General features: G+C 43.2%; 1 protein-coding gene across 2 annotated transcripts in view; it reads left to right on the top strand.

The window, feature by feature from the left end:
* Positions 1-27,899, top strand: part of fhl3a (four and a half LIM domains 3a) — a 181,551-nt gene that overhangs the window by 33,313 nt on the left and 120,339 nt on the right. Inside the window, exon 1 of one of the 2 annotated variants that reach the window (XM_063033876.1) lies at positions 16,261-16,530. The exons of the other annotated variant lie outside the window; for it this stretch is intronic. The gene's annotated coding sequence lies outside the window, so the exon portion shown is untranslated. Of the gene's footprint in view, positions 1-16,260; positions 16,531-27,899 lie in introns of those variants that run through there. 2 annotated transcript variants of the gene reach the window in all.

Raw genomic sequence — 27,899 nt, 5'->3', positions numbered from 1 at the left:
AGCTGCTGAACCAGCTTCTGTTGTATATAAACAGAGCATTTTTATAGTCCCTGGGGTTCTGCAATAGATACATGCCACTATTGAACTAAACCTTTGGTGCCCATCTGAGTGTAGATAAATAAACCGACCTTCACCATTTTTCATGGCATAAGTAGGTCCAGATATCTATTCCTGCCTACACGCTTTATCATTCTACCATTCTGCCAGTAGGATGAGGGAGCTGACTTCAGTAACACTAGTCCTGGCAGAATTGAAGCCTGGATATCTTCACACACGCACACACATACAAACACACATGGAGGTTAGCAGACATGTGGCTTTTCTGATCTGTATGTAATTATTGAAAAACATCTTGAAAATGTTCTTTTCTTGAACTTGTTAAAGTGTAGAAATAATGGTGGCTAAACTTTTGCTATAATCAGTACCTGCCCTATATATGAAAGTGTTGATGTGGACTGCTCAATTAATTTGATTCCTTGGAGAAGTTTCCAGAGATATTCCTTCCATTTCACATGCTTTTTGTCTGAAATTCCACAGCTCCCAGGAAGTTACATGTTTCTGAGATGGTAGAGTATCAGTATGTGATATTGCAACCAGATAGAGCAAACTGGAAAATCAGTTTAAAAACACAAACAACAAACAACAGGAATTCTGCAGATGCTGGAAATGTGTGTTACTGGAAAATCAGTTGTTCTTTTCAAATCATCTTCTCCTTCAATTTCAGATGTTTGTTTCTTCAAAAGACAGATTTAATAATGTCTTCAGTAAAATGAGTACTTTCACTATTAAGTCTAGTTTATAACCATGACAATAAATTGTAGTTCAGGTTAAGCTGGGTGTCTTTGTGCAACATCTTTGATTGGCAAGTATCACTTTGGCAGCTGTCAGTCCACCAAACAATAAAGTATGACGTCTACTGAGCGATCTGCTTTGAAAGTGTCTTCTAGCTGAAAGTGAATGTTTTCCAAATGAAATGACAGAGAAATTATATTTTTATAATACTTGAGGATGTGATAAGGGTTCAAAAGTTCATTTTAATATCAGAGAATGTATACAGAATACAACCTGAAATTCTCACTCTTCACAGACGTCCATGAAACAAGATCCCATAGAAGGAATGACAGAAACATCGAAGCCCCTCTCCCCCCTCCCTTTGCACAACCAAAATGGTCAATGTATTCAATATTTTTCCCCCTCTCTGAAAGTGCTATCTCCTTTGCAGACAAGGTTTACTAGAGTACCAGTAACCTTTCAGCTGCCTTATTCAAAGGTCGGTCCTTATCTTTGAGCTCAGATAGGGAACACTGGCAGTCTGGTGAAACTGAATTTTCTCTGACTTGAGAGCCCATGAATAATAGTCATAGAGTGCTACAGCACAGGCTCTTTGGCCCATCTAGTCCACGCCGACCCCATTTTTGCCTAATTGCTTAACCTGCATCCAGACTGTATCCCTCCAAAACCTCTCTCATCCATGTACCTATTCAAACTTCTCTTAAATGCTATAATTGAACGCACACCGACCACTTCCTCTCACAGCTCATTCCACTCCTGTGATACCCTTTGAGTGAAGGAGTTCCTTCTCGGATACCCCTTGCTAGTTCACCTTTCACCCTTCTTATAGTCTCACCCATTCTGAGGGGCAGGATCCTGCATGCATTCATCCATGATAATTTAATATACCTCTATAAAATCTCCCCTCATTCTCCAGTGTCCAGGGAATGGGGGAATCTGCTCTCTGGTCAGGGGCAGAACTCTCTATCACCCTCTTCAGCTCGGGGCCATGGCAGTGATTGTATTATACCGTGGTTTTATTTTGTGTAAATACAGAACGCCTAAATTCTTCCGGAACTCTTGATGCTCTTAAATTGTCCAAACGATGTTACCTGCCTGTTTCCAGAGAAATCAAGACAAAGTTGTCAAAATATTTAAAGAAATGTTGTTATGCCTCACTTACTTTGAATGTAAAGCCCTCTTCAGGTACACCACGTTGCTTATGTCATCACCCCACTTAAACTGACAAGAAGGACCCAGTCTCTTGCCTGGACATTCTCACTATTCATGTCAACATTGAAGTAAATTCTAGCAAATTGACAGTTCTTTCAAGTCCCTGACGGCATTAAAGAACTTATTTTATTGCCATTTATGTCAACAGCCCCTTACCTTCATTAAAACATTTGGAGGCCAAGTATTTAGAGTCAGAATCTTTTTTTTTCCCAGGGTAGTCATATCAAGAGCTGGAGGAGATGTGTTTAAGGAGAGAGGAGCATAACCGAAAGGAGATGTGCAGGGCAAGTTTTGTTCCTCACAAATAGTAGCAGGTGGCTGGAGTGGCCTGCTGGGTGAGAAGTTAGTCGGGGATGGGGGGTGGAATTGAGGGTGTAGGAAGCAGGCACAATAGTAGCACTTAAGAGATTGATCGGCAAATATGCATGGAGGAATATAGATCCTGTACAGGTAGAATGTAATTGGTTAAATTTGGCACCATGTTTAGCACAAATTTTGTAGGTCTGTGCTTTACTGTTCTATGTTCTGTTGCAAACACTAACTCCAAATGAACAATTTTCTCAAGTATTTTTAAAAGGTTGTCATGTGCAATGGAAATTTAAACACTATTTATGTATAAAGTTAAAGATAAGTTATTTCCTATAGATGCTTTACAGTGCCAGTGACCAGGGTTCAATTCCCACCACTGCCTGTAAGGAATTTGTATATTCTCCCCGTGAATGTGTGGGCTTCCTCCAGGTGCTCTGGTTTCCTCCCACAGTCCAAAGAAGTGCCACTTATTAGGTTAATTGGTCATTGTAAATTGTCCTGTGATTAAGCTAAGGGTAAATAAGGGGTTGCCAGATGGCACAGTTCAAAAATCCAGAAGAGCCTCTTGCACACTGTATCTAAACAAGAGTCATTTTTAAAGAGCAACATGGCCAAGTACATGAAATGTCCACTCACGCTGGCCAAACAAGATACATTTGCCTGGACATTGCACTCCTACGAACTCAATACTAAATGCAGCCAGTCATATAACCAGACTTAAATTAGAAAGATTCAAAGTACGTTTATTATCAACCCTGCCTTAACTGTTTGTGTTGGAGCTGGCCGAGGGGGTCAACACCTGGAATATGAACTCCAATTACCTCTTTCCTAAGTTGTTTTCTGATAAGCTAAATCTTTAAAGCAGTCTCCTTTTATTTCTTGCAAATACTGTGTTCTCCAGCTCTTTGATGATAAAACATGCTTGTTTTCTTTCTCATCCAGCTTAAACTGAAACATGAACTTTGTTTCTCCCTCCACAGATTTTGCCGGAATTGTTGATTTCCTGCTTTTATTTCTAATTGCCCAGAAATTCTTAAAACCCAAGATACTTTTTTCTGATACTAGGTTATTAAAAATAAGTTTCTCTTGAAATAAGGTGAAACTAAGTAATGATTACCTCTGACCTTTCTCTCTACAATCCAAAATGTCACCTGCTTATTTGTAATAGAGTACCGCCCTTTGGTTCCTGGTGTGACTTCTGAATCAAAGGTGCAAGAGGTGATGTCATGTCTTGTACTGGAACTGACTGTATTGTCCCAGCTCTCCTATTGTTGTAAATTTTACTACTGCAGTATCTATACATACAGTATTGTGCAAAAGTCTTAGGCATATATATATATATATAGCCTAAGGCTTTTGCATAGTACTGTTGTAATTTTATGTATTGCACTGTACTGTTGCTGCAAGAATAAACAAATTTCATGATATGGGTCTCAATTTTGGACTGAGAGTGGGAAGGGGGCAGGGAGAGGCGATTCATCATTGGAAAAAGGGGAAGGGAGGGGAGTGGGCGCAGGAAGCACCAGAGAGACATCCTGTAATGATCAATAACGTCGTTGTTTGGAATCAAGTGCCCCTGCCTGGTGTCTCAGGGCTGGGTGTGTCTGCACCCACACCACTCTCCACCAGGCCATGACACTCCTTCCTGCCACCCGTCCCACACCTTTCCCGCAACGTTCCACCCTCACCAATCCCAACATCCTTTGCTCCCGCCAGCTTTACAATCTCGCTCTCCACTCCACGTCGACAAATACAGTACTGTGCAAAAGTCTAAGGCGCCCTAGCTATATATATGTGCCTGAGATTTTTGCACAGTAATGTTTGTTGTTTTTATATATTTTTTGCTTGACTCCATGTGTACTTGCTATTTTGAATATGTTGTGCGTGCCTTATGCTGTGGTGTGCTGTGTACATTTTGCACCTTCGTCCCAGAGGAAGGCTGTTTCGTACGGCTGTAATCAAGTATGGTTGAATGATAATTAAACTTGAACTAAAATAAATTGAAAAAGGATGCCAAACAGGTATAATTTTCATTGGCTGTAATTTTCCAGAATTCTATAATTTTTTTTTTGAGCTACAGCAGAGAACAGGCCCGTCTGGTCTAATGAACCAAACCACCCATCAACCTACCTCTTTAACAGTAGCCTAATCACAGGATGATTAACCATCACCAATTTGCCTACTAACCGGTACTTCTATGGAGGTAACCGGTTAGGAGGAAACCCACGCACTCACTGGGAGAATGTGCAAACTCCATTAGAGACTGTGCTGGAAATGAACTCCAAACTCCAGAACATCCCAAACTGTAATAGTGTTTTGCTAACCACTGCTCTTCAATGGATGTGGCAGCAAATCAATCTATAAAAGCACGCAGACATGGTCAAGGGGTTCAGATGTTGTTCAGACCTAACATCAGAATGGGGAGGAAATGACTTTGATCGTGAAATGCTTGTTGGTGCCAGATGGGATGGCTGGAGTATCTCAGAAACTGCTGATCTCCTGGGATTTTCATGCACAGCAGTCTCTAGAGTGTACAGGGAATGGCACGAGAAACAAAACACATCCAATGAGCAGCAGTTCTGTGGGGGGAAATGCCTTGTTAATGAGAGAGGTCTGAGGTGTATAAACTCTAATAGAGCTCAACAGAATGCTTGGCTAGGGTCTAGAAAGAGGAGTTACATTCCCAGGTTGCAGGGTAAGATACATGGGACTGAGATGAGGAGAAAATTCTTTACTCAGAAGGTAGTAAATTTGTTGAATTTGTCATCAAGGCTAAATGGACCATGTTGCAGAACATGATTGAGAGCTGAAGAAGTAAACTGAACTCAACTGGATATTCCGAGACTGTTTCAAGGACTCTGTGGTTTGATGCTGAATATTCTGTGCGCTATTTGCTCATTTTTTGCTGTTAGCATGATTTGTTCTTTTTTTTGCATTTTGGGTAATTGATGTTTTCCTTGAGTGGGTTCCACGGTGTTTCTTTGTTTTGTGTCTGTCTGTGGGAAGACAAATCTCAAGGTTGTATACTGCACACATCATTTGATAATAAATGTACTTTGCATCTTTTGAAGTAGATAGATAAATTTCCAGGCACAAGAGGAAGAAAAGTTGAGAGGAGAGAGTGGGGACACGGTACTGATGTAGAGCATCAACTATATTATATTGAATGGTAGAACAGGCATGAAGGATGAATGGCCTGCTCCTGCTTCTATCTTTCTGTAACAGTGATTTTTTTCTACTACATCCATCACGATCAGCACCCCAATCCAAAATTGCACAAAATCCTCTCCCACCCACATGAATGTTGAGTTCATGTAGCACCAACGTCCTGGAGGAACGTTGTTTGGTTTTTACTGTGTAATGTACTAGCAGGTTATGGTCGAAATGACAATAAACTTGACTTGACTTGTTAAAAAACAAGAAATACAACTTTATTAATAGAACTTTACCTGAGGCAAATTGTGGTAAATGATCACCGCAGACAATGAAGAGGTGAGCGAAGGTGAGGCTGACTTGAGAGTCGAGGCATGTGGGTGCAAGACAGAGTCAGGACAAAGTAGAAACATGGTCAAGATGGGGTCAGGGTGTTGAAGTGGAGAAAAGTCGGAGCGGAGGAGTTTCAGAGCCCATCCAATTAAACCGAGAGCGAGGTCTGATCGATCTAAATGCCATGCCGATTTGGAAAGGTCAAGTATAGGCCAAAATGTAGCGGCAGGGTGCAGGCCACGAGCGAATTTCATGTGACAGGGCCTGGGTCCTAGTGTGGGGAATAACACAGTGCTTGGTCAATTTAAACGCCATGCCAGATGAATTAAAAAGGCCGGGTGTCGAGCCGCTTTTGCTCTCTGCTCCGGGACATTTACTCCGCTTTCCACTGCAAAGAGGCTGAGGCCGTGGCCTGCTTCAGCGAGCTCTGTGACTATTTGCCCCACTGTGTGATGAACTGAGGCTCTGGGCCTGCTCCGGGTTGCAAGTCTATGGGCTCTCTTTCATTCCAAACACTGTTGCTTGCTTTTATTCTTCGCATGATTTGTGTTTTGTTTTCTCTGTGAGGCGTTTGTTGGTTTTTTTAAAATCAGTCCTTTCTGGTTTCTTGTCTTGTGGCTGCGTGTAAGCAGATGAATCTCAAGGTTTTATAATTTGTACAGAATTTGATAATAAATACACTTTGAATTTTGAGCACTGTATGACATGCTGAGAAATGTATGACATGCAGTGTCCTGTCAGTATTTTCTGTTTTCATTTCTCATTTTGGGCATTGTTAGTTTTTTTTCACTTTTATTTCACAATCTAATTCAGTTTGTGTCATTCCTTTCCTTCTGCATGACTCATGCAATTTTTTCCATCTTGTCTGAATCACTGTTGTGCTCAATTGCTTCTCATTTCTGTTACATTGTGTTCTATACTAAAAAATTTTGCCACCCTCCTCTGTCACCAGTGATTTTGCGTTGCAAGCAAAAAATGTTCTTTTCTTGCTTGAAAACTTGGAACAGGTCATGCTTGAGGGTAGTTGGCAGGGATCTAAACAATGCCTGATGGTATGGGGGAAGAGTCAGTGTCTTTTAACAATGCAATACATACGGAAGATGTGTCAGAGGTGTTCAATCTTAAAATATTGACATTGAGTTAAAGAAGAAAGCAATAAGATGTGTGGCTAATAGCTTGCTTAGTGTTAAGGATTATCACAAAGGAATAGGTAGGTGAAAAGGTAGCATGGTTTTGGGAGAAGTTTCTAGAATCAGAATCAATTAACAGGAGCATTTCAAGCAGGAGACAGGGGAAGTGACAGAAATCAGATATTGAATTAGCAGTTGTCTAGGGTGTGAAAGGAATGATTTCATTGTGAAGGGGAAATACAAAGGTTCTTTGATTGGATTTTGGTTGCTAAGGGGAATTGGAGTACAATGAAGATGATGGGGATTATTCGGAATTGTGAGCATTTGGAGTCAGCAGAAGGCAGCAGCCAATAAATGGACAAGAAAGTCTTGGGATAGAAGAAACATAAAAAATGAGTGGGTTGGAAATCACCCTGAATGGATAAGTTGACAACTTGGGACAAGTGGGCTAGGATGTTCTTGAGCTAAGTTCCCAAAATGAAGAGGTGGAGTGAGAACCAGCCAGGGGGGGCAGGTAGGAAGTGAACTGGATTGTGAAAACCTTTAGAGTACACATGTTGAACATTTCCCTCTGTGATTTCTTGGTTCACTCACCCGCTTCCACCCACCCCCTCCACGACTTCCAGTTCTTCACCCTGCAACTGAATGTAGAACACTTCTTCTTACACCTCCTCCACCGTCACGATCCAGGAACCTGGACAGCCCTTCCAGATGTGGCAAAATCATTCTACGAGGCCATGTGCACCTCCTCAACCTTGTTTTCCTGAAGCAGCCTCCTCCCTGTCAGCGAGACCAAGTATAGGCTAGGCCACAATGGTTTGGGGAGAGCCTGCACTCTGTCTGGAATGGACATCCCAAGTTCCCAGTGGCATGCCATTTCAATTCCCCTTCCTGTCCCACACTGACCTGTCCATCCAAGCCCTTTTTCATTGCCAGGGTGATGCCCAACCCTGCAAATTCTCCTGGAAGTTCTTCTTTGGTCCTGGAACCTTGCAGATTGATTTTCATTTTCAGATGGCAAACATCCAGTCCTAAAAACTGAACTGTGTGATGGTGTTTCTTTTAATGTCACGTGGTCCAATTCTGATGTTACCCAAAACAATTTACATTAGTAACCTTTCCTGTCCGATATCACACCAATCGTGAAGTTAGATCAGGCGCACCTAAGCACAATCCACATTAGCATGTTTCTGATGTTATAACAAGCACACTGATAACATCAATGATCATGCAAAATAACACGAATTCAACTCAAAGCTCCAGGCAAAGGCCACTGTGGACCAACCTCATGAGAACTAGTGGCATAGCACTGTATACACTTGTTATTTAAAGAAGTCCAATGATGACTGTGGACAATCTGGCCACACTGCTCTGGAACTCATGGCAGGATGCCCGACTTCCTCCCAGCATCCACAGAGTGTGTGGTTAAACTATCAGGGAATGCTTGCTCGGCTGCTGACTGCACGTTGAATGGGTGTCTCGATGACTAATAACACTCCATTACTGCAGACCTCAGGACAGGCAAGGTTGTGACTGCTGCAAAGGGCAGGAGGCACAGGAACGTCTCTCGGTGCAGAGCCTTTACATGCAGAATCACTGCATTATATGTGGCTCTCTTTGTTCAGTCATGTCCTCAGAGCCTCTGGCTGGAACCACAAGCAATACGATTGTCCACAGCATGACCTTTATTCCAGGAGATTAAAGATTAGCTATATTTGTCACGTGTACATTGAAACATTGAGACATACAGTGAAATGTGTTCCTTGAGACAATGACCAACACAGTCTGGATGTGCCAGGGACAACCCACAGGAGTTGCCTTGCTTCGGGTGCCCACACAGCATGCCTACAACTTACAAATCTTAATCCGTAGGTCTTTGGATGTTGGGTGGAAACCCATGGAGAACTTCTTACAGACAGCGGTGGAACTGAATCCCGATCACTGGCGCTGTAATAGCGTAGGGCTAACTGCTTCGCTACTGGGCTGCCCTGTTTTTCGGTTGCTATCCTTCTGGATGTGACTCGAAGCTCACTGCTCACTGAATCAGTCCAGGAAGCTGCCACTGAACTGCCATATTCCTCATCGTGGCATAGTGGAATAATTTCACTGTCTTTGATCTCAATGAAGAGAAGGAGGCCTTTCTGGCACTGGGATTTATCTGCTAGCAGATATGGGCTGTACTCATTTAAAACTCCCTTCAATAACATGATTCCAAGTTCAAAGTAAATTTATTGTCTAAGTACATACTGTACACCACCCTGAGATTCATTTTCTTGCCAGCGTTCAGAGTAGAACAATGAAATAAAACAGAATCAATTAAAAATTGCGCACAAAGTCTGACAAACAATGTGCAAAAGAAGACAAACGGTGTAAATAAAAAAAATCAAACACTAAATGAATAATATTGAGGAAATGAATTGCAGAGTCCTTGAAAATGAGTACAGAGGTTGTGAAATTAGTTCAGTGCTGAGGTGAGAGAAGTTATCCACACTGGTTTGGGATCCTGATGGTTGAAGAGTAATATTGTTCCTGAACCTGGCGTTGTAGGACCTATGGTTTCTGTACCTCTTTCTCTTCACTAACAGGAAAGGCTTTCACTTGGTAAATATCCAAATCATTAAGGATCACGAGAAGCCTTTTATGATGGCAGGTACCATGATTCCCAGCAGTTTCTACGAGGCGGTGTCCACTGCCCAATAGCTTCAGTAGTCAGCACTGCCCTGATGGAGGACAAGAGCTACTCTCTGCTTCTGTGGCTTCAGACTGTTCACGCTCCAACCACATAAGCCAAGCTTCACCCATCTAAGTAAAAGCACAGTAGTGGAGGATCAGATGCTGCTGCCCTACAGTATGCAGCCAAGAGCGGTGAGGACTTTACCTGGTAGCCTGGCCCTCTGAGCCTGGCCTCTGTCTTCTGGCAAACAGAACACAGAGGACCAGGGGACACGCGATGAAACCCAGCAGGAGGTAGTGGAGCAGAAGGGGGCATGAGGGGAGAGGAGGGAGCGAGGGATTCCTTGGTAGAGAGATGCTCCTGCTGATCACGTTCAGAATCATTGTCCACATGATTCTCTCAATACTCCACAGCCTCCTCAGTGAAATTGTTTCACTTCCTAAACTTTGATCTTGATCTCCTCTGGACTGTTGCACTGTAATGAAGCCTGAGGTTTGGTGACAACAGCACCTCAAGTCTTGCCAATCAGATTACCATGCTTTTCGGGCACTGATATGATTGAAGCCTGCTTGAAGCAGATGGATACCAAACACTGCCAGATCAAGAGGTTGAAGACATCTGTGAACACACCAGCCATTTAGTCGGGACAGCTCTTCGGTACACAGCCAGGTACTCCATCTGGACCGGATGCCTTCCTTGGCTTCAGTGGCTTGAAGGCAGCCCGCATGTCATCTTCAGATATTGAGACCAAAGGATCGTCGGAAGATGTCGAGGTGTACGATGGTTCCTCCCTGTTCTGGTGGTCAAAGCTAGCATAGAAGGCTTTGAGCTCATCTAGAAGCGAAACTCTGTTGCCCCCATCTTGCTAGATTTAACTTTGTAGGGTTTATGGCATTCATACCCTGCAACAGTGGTTGAGTATCCCTTACTGATTCCGGAGTCTCCACTTCACCCGTAATATGGCTTTCCGGAGATCGTACCTGCACCTCTTGCAGCATTCTTGATCTCCAGACTTGAATGCCTCTGATCTGGCCCTCAGCAAACTTCAGATTTTGTAGTTCATCCATGGCTTCTGATTAGGGTAAACCCTGAATGATTTTGTGGGGACACGCTTATCTACAGCTGTTTTAATAAAGTTGTTACAACCCTGCTGTAGTCACATCCTTCCTTGGCCACCCAAATACCTTCTCCCTCACCGACTTTCATCTATCACTTGCCAACTTGTACTCCTTTCCTACTCGCCCCTACCTACTTATTCTGGCTTCTTCCCCCTTTCTTTCCAGTCCTGATGAAGGGTCTCGGCCCGAAACATCGACTGTTTACTCCTCTCCTCAGATGTCGCCTGACCTGCTCAGTTCCTCCAGCACTTCATGTTTGTTGGTTTAGATTTCCAGCGTCTTCAGAATTTTTCATGTTTATAATTTTATTTTTTTAAAGTTTCCCCCTTGCACCTTAAAATTCTGCCCTCTATTTTACATTTCTACCCTGAGAAAAAAGACAGACTATCTATCCTATCTCTGTCTACCCTAACTATATCTACCCTATCTATAACTACTCTATCTATGTCTACCCTATCTATAACTACTCTATCTATGTCTACCCTATCTATGACTACTCTATCCATGACTACCCTGTCTATGTCTACCCTATCTATGACTATCCTATCTATGACTACTGTATCTATGTCTATCCTATCTATGTCTCTCATAACTTTATATACTTCTATTAGCTCAGCCCTCAATCCAGAGGAACCAATTCAAGATTGTCCAAACTCTTCTTGTAGATAATACACTCCAAAATCTAAATGCCCTCTCTCCAAAGGCTCCACATTTCTTTCTGAAATACACCAACCAGAGCTGGATGCAAACTCTAAATGTGGCCTAACTGAAGCCACATATAGTTGCATGTGCCCTGCTAATTTTAATATTAAATGCCCCGACCAATGAAGTCAAGCCTGCCAGACATCTTATCCAACTACATTGCAACCCAAAATCCCTTTGTTCATCACTACTGCTAAGGCACCTGCCATTTACTATATAAAGCATTGTTTACAACTGAGGCTTAAGTTTAATTTTGTACGAATAAATTCTTTTTCACAAATCATCATCATCATTATGTGCTGCGTCGTATGACATTGGCGATCATGGTCTTCCATCTCTCTCTATCTGGGACCACAATTATTCTTGGCAAATTTTTCTCTGGAAGAGGTTTGCCATTGCCTTCTTCTGGGCAGTGTCTTTACAAAATGGGTGACCTCAGCCATTATCAGTACTCTTCAGAGATTGTCTGCCTGGTGTCAGTGGTAAAATAGCAAGGATTTTGATATGCACCAGCTGCTTGTACAGTCATCCACTACCTGCTCCCACGGCTTCAGGTGACCCTGATCAGGGGGCTGAGTAGGTGCTACATCTTGCCCAAGGTGACCTACAGGCTACTGTAAGGGAAAGAGCACCTTACTCCTCCTTTGATAGTGATGTATCTCCACCCTGTCGCTCAGATACACCTAGTCAGAAATACCAAGTCTTAAAAACAATGAATTACTTTATAAAACATCGCAGTGTGAGAGACTACAGATGATGGAATCTAGAACAAAAAAAAACACACTTCCAGAGAAACTCAGCAGGTCAAACAGCACATCTGGAGGGAGCTATAACTATGCTTTGAAATAGTGAAATAGATTATTTCACATCCATGTAAAATATAGGTGTAAAATATTTTAGAGGACCTCAGTATACTTGTTATCCAAAGTGAGGCCTGTCCAGTACTGCATCTCTCCCCAGCAGTGAACTCAGGTCTCTGTCACTAGGATTAGCACACAAATTAAAGGTGTGGAATTTGTTGCTGAATGCTTAATACATTTTAATAAGAACAACAGGCAAATATTTCCCTGGCACAAGAGGTTTGTTAATCAGGAAGCCCACACAAGTTCGTGCTTCCCCCTAACCTCAATAACTTTTGCACTAAAATTCCCTTTCTGTGTAGTGACTGAGATGCAGAGAGACTGGTGACAGAGTATGATGGCCCTGAACTGGCTGGTGGGACTGAAGATCAGAAAGATCAGAGGGTGGGTAGGACTGAGAGTTGGAGGACGGTCTCTGTGACATAGGGAGTTGTGACAACCAATGGTGTTGAGGACCAGGGGAAGTGTCAGTCAGAATCTGGGTTTAACATCAGAATCTGGGTTTGACATAGCACAAAGGGCTGTGTGAGATGTGGATCTGTTGGAAGCTGGGGGTAAGGCAACGTGGCAGGACGGGCAATCAATCGTCCTAGAATGGGAAGGAGCCAGATGAGAGGGAACACAAAGAAAGCAATCAAAAGGAGAAGCTGTCTGGAAAATGATGGAAGCTTTGCTTGAAAGTTCCAACAGTGGACCAGGAAAAGTAAGGCCCTCCAGGCTGCTCCCCACCAACAGGGCTTCCTTCATTAGGGAGCCCGGGTTCAGACACAAGAATTTTGCACGGGGCACCAGAACGTACTCACCACAACTCTTGCCATCTTTGTGCATGACTGGCAGGTGCACAGAGGTCTGGATCAAATTCCTGGCAGTGCATTACCAATCAGCACATGAAATTATTTTGCTGTGAATTCAATGTCAACATGTTGCACGCACACGCGCGCGCGCACACACACACACACACACACACAAACAGCCTTGTTGAAGGTCATTGCAGAACTTGCTGAATCTCACCAAAATAATGATTGAAGCAACACGCACAAAATGCTGGAGGAACTCAGCAGACCAGGCAACATCTATGGAAAAAAGTACAGTCGACGGATCGGGCTGAAACCCTTCAGCAGGACTGGAAGAAAAGATGAGTACATTTAAAAGCTGGTGGGAGGGGAGAGAGAAACACCAGGTGATAAGGGAGGGATGAAGTAAAGAGTTGAGAAGATGATTGGTGAAAGAGACAGAAGGCCATCGAAGAAAGAAAGAGGGGGAAGGAAAATCCTTCTGTCACTTTCACCAATAATCTTCCCAACCCTTTTCTTCATCCCTCCCCCTCCAGGTTTCACCTATCACTTGGTGTTTCTCTCTCCCCTTCCCCCACCTTTTAAGTCCACTCCTCAGCTTTTTTCCTCCAGTTCTGCCAAAGGGTTTTGGTCCAAAACGCCGACTGTACTCTTTTCCATAGATGCTGCCTGGCCTGGTGAGTTTCTCCAGCATTTTGTGTGTGTTGCTTGGATTTCCAGCATCTGCAGATTTTCTCTTGTTTGTGGAAAATAATGATTGAGTCAAGTTTCTTTGATGCTGGTGCTGAATTTTTGGACCTCTTCTCATGACATTAAATATTTTTAGTAGCATGACTTTTAACCACCGAGAGACCAGCCATGTTATCTATGTGGCCCCAAGTTAGTTATTGCTGTTATAGCGGGTAGAAATATACTTCAAATCTGCTGCTCATTGTGTTTTGAGGAATAAATCAGCAGGGTTACAAGGGATAAAATGCACAGTTTGTTTCTGGAGCAACGGTTTCCTGATGGGTTTCACCCTCAGAAGGACGAGATGAGTGGAGCCTCAACAACGTTTCACTCAGTGTCAGGAAGATCAGGGAGCTGATTGTTGACTTCAGGAGGAGGAAACCAAAGGTTCATGAGCCAGTCCTCATCAGGGGATCAAAGGTGGAGACAGTCAGCAACTTTAAGTTCCTCGGTGTTGTCACTTCAGTGGATCTGTCCTGGGTCCGGCTCGTAAGTGCCATAACAATGAAAGTACGGCAGTGCCTTTACTTTCTTAGGAGTTTGCCAGGATTCAGCATGTTATCTAATACGTTGACAAACCGCCATTGATGTATGGTGGAGAGTATATTGACTGGTCACATCACAGCCTGGGATGGAAACACCAATGCCCTTGAAAGGGTAAGCCTACTAGAAGTAGTGGATACCGCTCTCCGCGTCGTTGAGTATTGCTACATGGAGCATTGTCACAGGAAGGCAGCATCCTTCATCAGGGACCTGTAAGACCCAGATCATGCTCTCTTCTCATTGTTGCTATGAGGAAGAAGGTACAGGAGCCTCCCTCAGCACTCGCACTACCAGGTTCAGCCACAGTTATTACCCCTCAGCCGTTATAGACTCTTGACCTAATGGAGATAACTTCATTCAACTTCACTTGCACCATCACTGATCTGTTCCCACAACCCATGGGCTCACTTTGAAGGACTCATCTTACGTTCTCAAAATTGATTGTTTATTTATGATGATGATAATGATGATAATTGTTTCAGCTTAAATTAATAAAACCTGGGGTATGGGCATAGCCAAGCACACTCATTTCTCAATTGTTAGAAACTTTTGGTCTATTCTAGTGGTATTTAGTATTGTGGCTTTCTGGAGATTTACATAGATATTACTGTGTAGGCCTAATTGTTTAATGCTATTGTGTAGTGACTTTGGGATGATACCAGTTGTAGATCTTACTATTGGGACAATGTATACTCTGCTCATGTTCCATAGTCTTTCAATTTGCTCTTTTAGTCAGCACATTTCTGGTGTTTTTCACTTGGTGAGTTCTGTATGTTATCTGTATTTGGAATGGCTATATCTATTAAGTAGGTTGTTCTTGCTTGTTTATCCTGTAATATTGTATCCAGATGGTAATTATGGATCATCCTATCTGTATTAATGGATCGGTCAAAATATAATTTGTAAGACTCTAAAACTGGATCAGGCTTGTACTGATAGTAAGATATAGGGTCTTTTATGAGTGTGTAATTTAATGCAAGATTTTGGCGAATGATGTCAGACTTGATTGTCAGACTTCTCATTTTTTTTCCAGTCCTGGTGAAGTGTCTCAGCCTGAAACATCGACTGTTTATTCCTTTCCACAGATGCTGCCTGACCTGCTGAGTTCCTCCAGTATTTTGTGCGCGTGCCCTGGATTTCCAGCGTCTGCAGACTTCCTCATGTTTGTGATCTATATCAGTTGTCCCTCACGTATTGTTATTACTATTATGATTATTATTATTGTTGTTGTCTCTTTTGTGTTGGCATGTGTCCAAGTGGTTAAGGCATTCGTCTAGTAATCTGAAGGTCGCTAGTTCGAGCCGTGGCTGAGGCAGTGTGTTGTGTCCTTGAGCAAGGCACTTAATCACACATTGCTCTGCGACGACACTGGTGCCAAGCTGTATGGGTCCTAGTGCCCTTCCCTTGGACAACATCGGTGTCGTGGAGAGGGGAGACTTGCAGCATGGGCAACTGCTGGTCTTCCATACAACCTTGCCCAGGCCTGTACCCTGGAAACCCTCCAAGGCGCAAATCCATGGTCTCACATGACTAACAGATTCCTAGAATAGATACCTCTTTTGTATTTGCACAGTGCGTTGTCTTTTGCACGTTGGATGTTTGTCCATCCTGCGTTGGTCTGGTTTTTCATTGATTCTAATATGCTTTCTTGGATTTACTGAGTATGCCCGCAAGAGAACGAATCTCAGGGTTGTTTATGGTGACATATATATGCTTTGATAATAAATTTACTTTGAACTTTGAAAACCATGCTGTAGTTCCCCCTTTAATATAATTGAATTACTGAAAGCAGGCCAGCTTGAGTAGGTGTTGATAGTGTTATCAGAGCACAGTGATTGACAGCTCCAAGGTGCCAATCAGTCACACCTCCCAGCTATGCCGTCACAAGTGAGTCGCAGGAGCCTCCTAGTCAGAGTTGGTTAGCTGCTTGCTAATTACCTTGGCTTGGATACAAGGGTTTCAGGGCAGGATTCTGTGAGTCACTTCCTGTGCTTGTTGGGCCCCTATTCTTCCCTCAGTTCTGCCAGAGCAGTCAGACTTGAGCCTGCCTGCCTTGCAGACTGTAAGTCAGGAGAAGCCCAACCACTTCACAAGCAGGAAAGAGCACAGAGAGCGATTCAAGCATTTACGTTCAAAAGGAGCGCTTTGATCAGTGACCTGAATTCATTGCTGATATAGTTGGTAAGCGTCCAATTTTCTTTTCCTGTTTGAAATCTCCAGTCTACTGTAACTGCAGCTAGTGTTCGTTACCTGTAACTCTGGAGCAGCATGCCTTTACTATGTTTAAAATTTGTTGAATGAGTCTTTTGCCCTCCAATTATCCTGCCAGATTGTGGTCTTCTGTTTGTATAAAGTCATTGAAATTATTGATAGTGTAAAGCAAGGGAAGAAACTAACAGCAAACATTTTGCTTTCAGCGTCTCCCTAACTAAATGGGGAATGCAAATTTACAACTTCAATCAAAGATTAGTCTCTCATTTTAAAATGGGTCAGGCTCCTGACCACTGCAATTACCCTGTACCCCTTCAGGGCAAGTGGTCACATATAAGTAAAGTGCCATTAACAGTAACAGAGCGCTCCAACAGCCTCTATACTAGAGACCGCAGAACTAGGCTGCTGCTTTTTATGCTGTGATCCGCAGGCTGACTTTGTCCTTGTCGAAAGAGCAATGCTTACTGTTCTGGACTGAGTCAGCCACTGGGGAAAGGGGAATCACTGGGAGAGCTGCTTGAAATTGTAATGTCTTTTTGTGAAGCTTACGAGCTGGAAGTGGAGCAATATACATTAGCTTTCAAAAAACACAGGCTGATTCCTACAAGTACTAATCTCCTCAGCTCCCGTTATTTCGAGTCCTGTATTAGGTTACCAGTCCTGGAGCTTCCCTTGTCTTCTGAGAGCCAAAAGGCTGAAACAACCGATGCTTCATACAAGAGGGGGATGAAGTGATGCCTACAGCTGGTCATATTGACCTCAAACAACAATTACCTTCCTGCAATGTTGACATAATGTTTTTTTCTTTCCCTGTAAACTTGAACTAATGTTGATTTCTGATATGTTGCACTCCAGATTAACTGTGTAAATTGTGAATTTTATGGTAAAAACAAGAAACACTGCAATTTTAGCATATAACTTCAAGATTTCAAATGGATAAGCAATTACCTGGAATCTTGAATGAAAGCAGACCCCCTGATCATTTAAAGATGAAGGGAAACTGACATGTCATGTCGACCCAGTCAAAATAAAGGCAATACCATATGGTCTGAGAACAATTAGTTTCCTGAAGCAGGACTTGTTCTTTGCTTTTAACAAGTTGCAATTTACTAAACCAGGTCCACACACAAAATTTCCAAAAATTCGGAGAGTTTCAAGTGAGATATATCTGCTTTCAAAGTGTGTGATTTACTGTACATGAGAATAGACATTAGTGAAAATTCCTGTATCCTTCCAAGTATTTCAGACATGACTGTGGTAGTGGGGAGGTGGGGGAGCTGCTGTTGATGTGGTATGAGTCTGTTGAAGCATGGGTTTACGTAAGCTTCCCTTGGGCACTATGTTAGCGCACACATTAGCTGTGAGTGAGTGAAAGCTACATTAAAGAAATGGACCTTGATGCTAATGTATTAACCAGTGCTCTGCCAGAAATGATTCAATCACTAAATGTCAAGCTGACTTAAAATGGATGTCACGTTATCTTAATTCATGAACAAATACACAATCGCCCTTGGATCATGGTAACAAAATTAAGCATACTTCAACAACGTGCTTTATGCTGTTAAAAGTTTGAGAGGTTTTCTTAAACACAAGAGATTCTGCAGATGCTGGAAATCCAGAGCAGAGCACACAAAATGCTGGCGGAACTGTTTTTTCGCAATTTTTCTTACTATCGAGATATTATTACAAAGAATTTGGAATAAAATGCTGATAATCACAGACTCTAATTTGTAATAGAAACTTCAGATTTGCAAAAAATTCAGCAGATGCTGGCAATCCAAAGCAACACATACACACAAAATGCTGGAAAAACTCAGCAGGTCAGGCAGCATCTATAGAAATTAATAGATAGTAGATGTTTTGGGCCGCGACCCTTCTTCAGGACTGAGAAGGAAGGGGGAAGATGCCAGAATAAAAAGGTGGGGGGGGGGTGCTGGAAGGTGATAGGTGAAATCAGGCGGGTGGGAATGGACGAGGACTGGGGAAGAAGGAATCTGATAGGAAAGGAGAATGGACCATAGGAGAAAGGGAAGGAGGAAGGAAACTTCAGCTTGTTACTTTTGCTTCTTCTATCTCTGTCTTTCCATGGGATATGTTCTACCTTGGGTGAGATGTACTCTATCTCACACAAGTGACGAGTGAGCAGAGTTCAGGAGTGGGGGCAAGGGTATTTGATCAAGGTGGGGGAGAGGAAATTAAAGTCAAGCTGGAAGATATCCTCGCTTGTGTTTACATCTCAGTGGGGTGGTGAGGTAGAAGTGAATGGCTAACCCACGATCACTGAAATGAATAGTATTATCCGCTTTGGCAGTATGTTTGCGAAATGTTTCATATCATAGTTTTGGGAACCTTAAACATTTGTTTGAGCATTAAATCACTGGAAAATAATCCTCTTTTAAATTCTGATTCATTTCCATTCTGATGTGTTAGTCCATGTCCTCCTCTTTTACCAAGATGAGGCCACCCTCAGGGTGAAGGTGCAACACCTTACACCTGTCTGGGTAGCCTCCAACCTGATGGCATGAATATTGATTTGTCCTTCAAGTAAATAAATTCCACCCCCCCTTTTTAATTCCCCTCTCTGACCTTTTACTTCTCACCTGCCTAGTACTTTCCCTCTGCATCCCCTCCTCCTCTCCTATGCTCAACTCGCCTCTCCTATCAGATTCTTTCTTCTCCAACCCTTGACCCTTTCCAATCGCCTGGCTTCACCTACCACCTTCCAGCTGGTTTCTTTCCCCTCCCCCTCCTTTTTATTCTGGTATCTTCCCCCTTCCCTCTCAGTTCTGAAGAAGGATCTCAGCCCAAAGTGTCGACTGTTTACTCTGTTCCATAGATGCTGCCTTATCTGCTGAATTCCTCCAGCATTTTGTATGCGTTTTACTTTTTTTTCCATTTTGCTGGCCAGGCTTCCAAACACCACAAACATCGAGCAGCCAACACTAAATTACAGCAATCCAAGTAACTAAGTTCAACATGTGTAGACTCATTTCAGCTTGATCCAGGGTGTGACTTGCAAAAAGAAAAGAAACAACTTGCATTGAATCCAAGTAAAGATGACCATGGGTCAAGTTTGTGTATGTGATTAGAGAAACGGAGTTATCAGTTCAAGTCACGCACTTTTCTGTTGTAACTGCGAACAAAATCACCAGGCAGAGACTGAAGCTAGTGCCTGTAAAAGTGTTTTATTCAGCAGGAATCATATTGAGACACTCTTGTAAGCTTAAACCAATATTACATGACATTTTATATGCTAAAGATATGCAGGACAATTCTATAGTAACAATATATCTACAATGCTTCCTTTGAATTGCATACAGTCTTTAAGCACCTCCTTCTTTGCACCCACACTCCAGACACCCAAAATGAATGGTAATCAGCATTGTTTGTTTTCCAATCAACTCCAGTCTGCAGCTCCAGGAACACAATTGTTCGGGGCTGCTTCTTAAATTCAATCTACAATCCGTGTACAGGTCTGAAGATAGATTGCTGGTGAAATTTATATATGCTGTATTCCCTAACTCCAGAATATGGCTGAACACTTTCATTAGAGGATTATAATGAAAAGGACTTGAAATGTTAACCTTACATCTGTTTCCACAGATGCTGACTGACTTGCTGAGTACCTCCAGCATTTCTACAATCTTCAGCTATTCTATCATTTATATTATTTTGAATCTTACCAAGATAGCATGTAATGTGCACACACCAAAGAAAATTCTGCCACTTTTTTTCTGACCATTTAATTCATTTCTGGGGAAAAAAAGACTTTTTTTTTCAAAACATGCACTGAAAATGTTATATCACAAGATAGAACACTAGCTATTCGGGGCCAGGCAGGGAAATTCAAGATAATGACAACAAGGTCCACTGTAATCTTATTGGTCTTGTTGGCAGAGTTGTCTCTTGTCAGTCATCCCTTCACTATATGGAAGCAAATAGGCTCACAACTTAATGTTATTTAAGCCATTTCTGGTAATTCCTTTAGTAAAGTTGCTTCACAGGACTTGCGTTACTGTCTATTATGCCACTGGCAGACAGGGCAACAATGAAAGTCCTCCATCTCTGGCGGTGTTCAGGGCTTCCTTTATCACGTCAGTAGCTTCCTCTCATTTTCACTACTGTCAGCCATGCAAGACCCAGGTGGAGACTCAGGAATACACTTGCAGTCTGATGTAGAAGGATTCTTCATTGCTGTTATAACAGTCAGGGTTGTTAGCCCTGAGTTGAGACCCCTGAACCGGGTGGATCGGTGGACCACTCTTAGTTTGACCTCTACCCTCTGACCTGTTTGGCATGCCTGACCCGACCAAGAGCCAAAGCGCAAGGCCCCTGACTGTAGCCAACATAGCTCTCCAGGTCATCGAGGCACACAAGCTTTCAAACCACGACAAGGTTGTGGTCCTCTTGGAGGTTCATAGGACTTGATACAGAAATAACATTTTCACCAAAATGATAATTATGTAATTTTCATGTCATTTTTGCCAAAAAAAAAAGAGAGATTAAAAAGATATTTTCATGACTTTATGCAGGGTTACTGTTTTTTTGTTTAAAGGTCCTGGACATTTTAAAATGTTCAAGATGCTATTTCTGCTGCCCCCTTTAGATGAATATTGTTGTTTTCCCAGTGAGATGCAATGTTGGCAGAGTTGTGAATGAGCAATTCCACTTGATGTCCTTATGGAGTCAAAGAAGTGTCCTACTGAAAACAATTTCCAGATGCATGCTTTTTCCTTCAGAATACTACAGCAGTCCCAGAGATAGGCTGTGCTTTAACTGTCTGGGTAAAAATAAACCCTGCACTGCTGCTATTCAGTGTTACCTGGTGATTAACAAGTGGCCTTGAAGCAGCTTCAGATCATCCTGCTTAGGAAGATCCTTTATAATCACTCCAGCGTCCCTTTTGTTTTGGATGTTGTAGGATGAAAATACTGAAACAATGCCCCTTCCTTCGTTACTTGAACCTAAGAATTCAACATGTCTGGCTTCCATTCACACCAACTCAACCAGAATGATGAAGCTGAGAGTGAGCTCCTGACGGTTCCCTAGAACTCACTGGGCCGTTGGGGTCTCTCTGTAGGTGGGTGGCAATTACAGCTATCCACAATCAATATAGAAGAACTACCTTACTTTTAATTTTCCTTTACTGTAACCTTAGATCAGGGATTCCCAACCTGAAGTCCAAGGGCCCCTTGATTAATGGTAAGGGTCCATGGCATAAAAGAGGTTGGGAATCCCCTGCCTTAGAGGATAACATAATTGCAAAATTTCAGAACCAGTCAAAGTTCAAGTTCAAAGTAAAGTCTATCATCAAATTACATACCTCAAAGGCATCCGTTAGTCTTGCGAGACCATGGATCTGCACCTGGAAAGTCTTCACTCTCCAGGGCACAGGCCTGGGCAAGGTTGTTTGGAAGACCAGCAATTGCCCGTGCTGCAAGAGTCCCCTCTCCACAACACCAATGTTGTCCAAGGGAAGGGCATTAGGACCCATACAGCTTGGCATCAGTGTCGTCGCAGAGCAATGTGTGATTAAGTGCCTTGCTCAAGGACACGACACGTTCCCTCGGCTGGGGCTCGAACTCACGACCTTCAGGTCGCTAGTCTAATGTCTTAACCACTTGGCCACATGCCCACATGGAGTACATACATGTCACCACGTACAGCCCTAAGTTTCTTTTTCCTGCGGGCAGACTCAGCAAATCTACAGAATGGTAACTGTAAACAGGAAAGAGCAAGAGTATAGAAGAAAACAAATATAAGTAAATGCCAATAAATAATGAGAACATGAATTAACAAGATAAAGAGTCCTTAAAGTGAGATCATTGGTTGTGGAAACATCTCAATAGATGAGTGTAGTTATTCTCCTTCATTCAGGAGCCTGATGGTTGAGGGGTCGTAATTATTCTTGAACCTGGTGACACGAGTCTGGAGCCTCTTGTACTTTCTACCTGATGGCAGCAATGAGAAACATGCATGGCCTGGGTGGTGAGGATCTTTAATGATGGATGCTGCTTTCCTACAACAGTGTTTCATGTAAATATGCTCAATGGTTGGGCGTTCTCTACCTGTGATGTACCAGGCCGGATCCACTACCTTCTGTAGGATTTTCTGTTCAATTTCACCGTTAATGGGAGACCCCAGGATTCGTAGCAATCCTGGATTTTTGTGCATGGTCTGGTCTCTTTATTTGAGAACCAGGAGAGCAACAATTCAGTATTGTCAGAAGCAAAAGGCTAAAGATTAGATGATTAAAAGTGAACTGTACATTGAATTAAATCCGAGAGCCCAGGGGAAAGGGGGCAAAAAGCCCTCAAGTAAAAGTTGACTTCATTCCAAGTCATAAATTCTGTTGAGGTCACACATATGGCTTTCATTATCAAACAGGTGTGGGCTTAGGTGATGGGTCCTCATAAATCTTACTTGTCTGCCTCTAGCCTTTAATGTACAAAGGAGAACAGAGGCTGGATTTTTATGGAAGGTGGAAGGTTCAGGAATGCTCCTGTTGAAACCTAACCCACATACAATACATGTCAGTTTTGGGCATGCAGCCACTAATTCCCCCTTCTATATTTACAGTGCAATTCGGTGTACGGGAATAAAGTGTGCTGGGTATGAACACCAGTACGCTGGCCCAAATGGCAACTCTCCAGTGGTGGGCTTCATTCCAACTGGACTTCAAAGCCTTTGTAGTATAATTTACTTCACAAAGTCACACTGGTATTGCATATGGGATTACAAAATGTTGGCAGCACAGATGGTAGTTAAAGGCATTTAATGCATATTTGACCTTGCCTATTAAGCCCTAGTGCTGGGTGGAAAAACTTTACTGGTACAGATTAAGAACCCCTCGTCCGAAATTCCAAAATCCAAAAACCTCTGAAATCCAAATTTTTTTGAGCAGTAACATGACATCACAAATGGAAAATTCCGCAAGATGCTGGGAAGGTGCCCAGGCGATGCACAGACAGTTCTGAGGAGTGACCTCACATATGTAAGTTAATGAAAAATAGAAAAAAACTGCTTAATACGGAAAACGAAGATCTCGATCATGTATCGTCAGCGTTGGAGTGAATATATGCGGCTTAATTTTATGCTGATTATGAAACAAGCGAAGTGCGATCACGAACAGAAAGTTTGAAGGTAATTGTGAATTTTCAGCAGGCTGGTTGCAGAAATTTAAGAAAAGGCACGGCATTAAACTTTGAAAGCGTCTGCTAGTCATGGTTCAAAGGTATATTTACTGTCAGAGAAATGTTACAATATACATCCTGAAATGCTTTTTCTTCACAACCATCCATGAAAGACAGCGGTGTGCCCCAAAGAATGAATGATAGTTAAATGTTAGAACCCCAAATTCCCCTGCAGCTCCCCTCCCTCCCGCGCATAAGCGGCAGCAAGCCACAATCCCCCCCTCCCCCCCACCGGCAAAAAAACACATTGGCACCCACCACCGAGCACTCAAGCATGCAGCTAAGCACCAGCAAGGACACAGACTTGTGGTATTCCAAAGACTACTTGTTCACCTGGTATTCGACATACCACAGGCTTTCTCACTCCCTAATAAGGGAGAAAGAGGTGTCTCCGTTTCACAGCGAGAGGGGAGACATAATAAACAACTCGCTGGTTTATAATGGTAAAAGTCTGTTGCATCGCTTTTTCCGAGCTCTGTGCCCAAAGATCTCGAGTCTCTGTGCACACAGCCTTAGATCTTCCATCTCCCACGACACACCAATCTCCTGCCTGGACACCGACCTTCGATCCGCCCATCTTCCAGAGCTATGAGACCTCAGTCCTCCGAAGGCGAGCTGAGCTCATAGGCCACGCCCTTGGCGTGCCAAATAACGGCCAGTCGTGAAACCCGGAGAGCAGGTCCCATTCCCGCAAAGAACTGTAGTCAGCATGTAACTCCAGGTCAGGGTCTTCAAAAGAACCCTGAAAGGGAAAAATAGAGACATTAAAGATGGAAATTGAGCTGTTTCCGAAGGTACAGGCAAAATGTAGCACCTGAACAAGTCTACGAAGTTGCTTGTTCTTATACCTTGCGTAAGACCGAAAAACAGTAAAACAGTGTACTGTAACCTTTTAATCAAAACACGACATCTTAGGTGATGACTAAAAGCCTGCTGTTGTTTGTTGTTCTTGAACAGCTGTATCAGATATTCTCCGGATGCTGCTTCTGTTACCACGCACACATTTATATTTTCATATAATAATTTTTACTAAGTACATATGTATGATGAAAAAGTGTAAAACAAATCAGCTTATCTGTGCCACATAAATTCAGTCAGAAGTTATGTTGATCTCTATCTATCTCATTATATATTCCAAAATCTGAAAGAAATCCAAAACACTTCTGGCCTGTAGAATTTTGGATAAGAGTACTTAATCTTAAGTACAAGTAGTTAAGTTATTCAGTCACACAGACTTGAAAGCCCAGAGTCTGCTACATTGACTTCCATCACCTTGGATAGTTTTAACTGTGCAAAAAACAGCTTCAAACAATGAACAGAAAATTTGTAGGGTCCCACCGCTTATTACTAACAGTCCACTCTGCTGCCATTTTGCTTGGGTTTCACTGCATAGGACGGAACACAGGTTCAGTGTGATGTCCTTGAGCAATCGATAGTCCTAACTTTTGTTCTTGGTTCGCATGTGAAATGGGCGTGTGGAAAGCGTTTAGAGTCACAGAGTGCTACAGCTCAGTTGGAAGAGGAACAAATTCTGCATGAGGCTTTTACATTACAGGTGTGAGACGGACACTGTTCAAGTGATAGGTGAAGCTGCAGAAAACGTACAAGGTCCTGAAGCTGCGTTTGGAACACCCTTTTTCAGATTGTCTTGATACGATGGGAAAGTTACAGGAAGAGACATAATTACAAAGTTAGCTATTTCCAAGCTATTCAGAATTTTCTTTCTCGGCAAATTTTCTTTTATACTTGACTTACCTTTGACTGTATTTTATAACTTACAGCTGCAGAATCTTTTTACCAAATGAAGTCTCGCTGGGTCTCAAATAACTGATTCTCGAGCCCTGATCAGGACCGAAATGTGGGTCCTAGGTCTGACTTAGTGAAAGATTCTTGGCAGGAGAGAGTATGCTATTTCCACATTTGTTTGTGATAGACAGATTTTCTCTGGTAACAGCCTGTGCAAAGCTTTAAATGTAACTGTTATGAGGCTCAAGTGGTAAGGCACTTAACTCCCAACAGAAAGGTTGCTCAAGGTCACTCAGTCAAACTCCCTCTCTCTCAGCCTTGCAGTTCGACCCAGCCGGTCTTCAGAAGGCCAAAGATCCCTTGGAGAATGGTAAGGCACTGTGCTTCCAAAGTCAAATTCCGTCAGAAATATTCCTTTCTGATTCATCCTGAGGTCTAGCCATTTGGACAACAAAGTTGATCGGAGCAGTTTATTTGTTGTTGCCTTATTCAAACAAATTATCCTGACTAGAAGATAACTGCTAGAGTAACTTGTTACATACACCTGTTAGGTTGCATTCTCCAGTTACCTTATGAGGTAACCGTAGCCTTCAGCCAGGAGCAGATGTCATCAGGTGGTTCCCAACCTTCACCGAGTGTTTCGACCTTCAACCACGACACTCTCCAGTTGGTGGGCTGGCAGTGATGGCCAAATCACTGCCCATCTGCTCCTGGCTTCCAGCTCCCCTCCTCTCGCCTACTCCAAATCCAACAAGAAGCTCGTTCTGCCTCTTCCCCCATCCTACGAGCTGCTTGTTTTTTGCTCCTTTCGTCCAGGCCCAGATCTGACAACAACCACCATGCTGATTTGGCTGGGAAACCTCTGCAGCCGATCTCCACAGGGAACAACCATGCCTGCCATCCCTTGTCTTTACACTCCTGCAGTAAGGCTGGTACTTCAAGACCTTTCTCTCGTGGACCTCTTCCCATCCCTCCTCCCACGGCACAGTCAATTCAACCAGAATGATTTTCTTGTCTTCAGTTGACCACAGTACAATGTCTGGGCGTAGGGTTGTGTGCACCGCATCCGGGAACTGCAACCTCCTTCCCACATCGACCCTCATCTTCCTGGACCTGCCCGTTAGCAGCAGATTGGGCTTTGGTTGTTTGGTTATGAAAGGCCTAGCTCCCTCTTTGATGAAGGTGATGGCCTTCCTCAAAGCTGTGCCAGCCGTCCTCTTCTTGCATCTCTCCCGCTCTAGTGTGTCAGCAAGAGCCAGAAGCACCTTATCATGGCGCCACCTATACCGTCCTTGAGTTAGAGCTGTTTTACACCCAGACAGTATATGAGCCAGTGTCCCCTTTTGATCATCCCCCATGTGTGCAGATGTAATGGTGAAGGAAGGGTGTCATACACGGATTGCAAGAGGAAGGAAATACAGAAGGACTCCAGTCTCCATAACTCTGCCCATGAGATCTTACGCTTAGGCAGATCCCATTTTGTCCAGGAACCCTGGAACCCTTCTTCCACTGCCTTTGAAATCCGCTTCTCTTCCTCACGGATCCGTACTTCTGCCTGTATCATGTCTCGCCTGTTCCTTATGCTTGCGTTTCCCCACTTCCGGAAGTGAACTGAGCCAAGGCCTTGCCACCCGACGCAGGGGTTGCCGATGATATCTCGCAGCTTCAGAGAACACATTGCCTCCTCCACAGCTGCGTTGGCTGCCCACTTGCGCCCAGATCTGGTTGTAACGCCTGCTTGCTTTACCAAGACGTCATTAGAATCTCTCAAGCTTGATAAAGCTCTGCATTTTGCCACCTTGAATTCCTCCACAACAGATGACAGGGGAATATACGTAAATAGCAAATTCCTTTTCAAAGGCAGAATTACTGTACAAAGCAAATATTAGGCAAATTTGGGTGTTTTATACAGTGCAGAGTCATAGAGAGATACAGTATGGTTACAAAGCCTTTTAGCCCAACTCGTTCATGGTGTCTACCCATCTAGTCCCAATTTCCAGCATTTGGCCCAAATCCCCTCAAGCCCTGCTCCTTTATGTGCTTCTGAAATGATACAATTGTACATCAGGGCTGCCACAAAGGCTCCTGAGTGAGCCTCCAGATGGCTATGGATCAAAGGGTGTAACTCATGCACCAATACTACTGAGACATAAGCCAGGGCCTGATCAACCCTCGCTGGGTCACCTGGGTGAGAGTGTCTGATGTTGAAAGACACCATGTACCCGATGGCTCTAGGTTACATCACTGATGATATGTCTCAGTGCATCCCAGGGTGTATCTCAGCATCATTTCTTCCCCAACCACTTCCTCTGGCACTTTGCTCCATATACTTATCACCCTCTGTGTGAAAAAGTTGCCCCTCAAGTCCCTTTCAAATCATTACCCGCTCACCCTAAAATA

The sequence above is a fragment of the Mobula hypostoma genome, chromosome 26 (assembly GCF_963921235.1).
Source record: "Mobula hypostoma chromosome 26, sMobHyp1.1, whole genome shotgun sequence".
Taxonomy (NCBI): domain Eukaryota; kingdom Metazoa; phylum Chordata; class Chondrichthyes; order Myliobatiformes; family Myliobatidae; genus Mobula; species Mobula hypostoma.
This window is presented reverse-complemented; position numbering and strand designations above follow the sequence as displayed.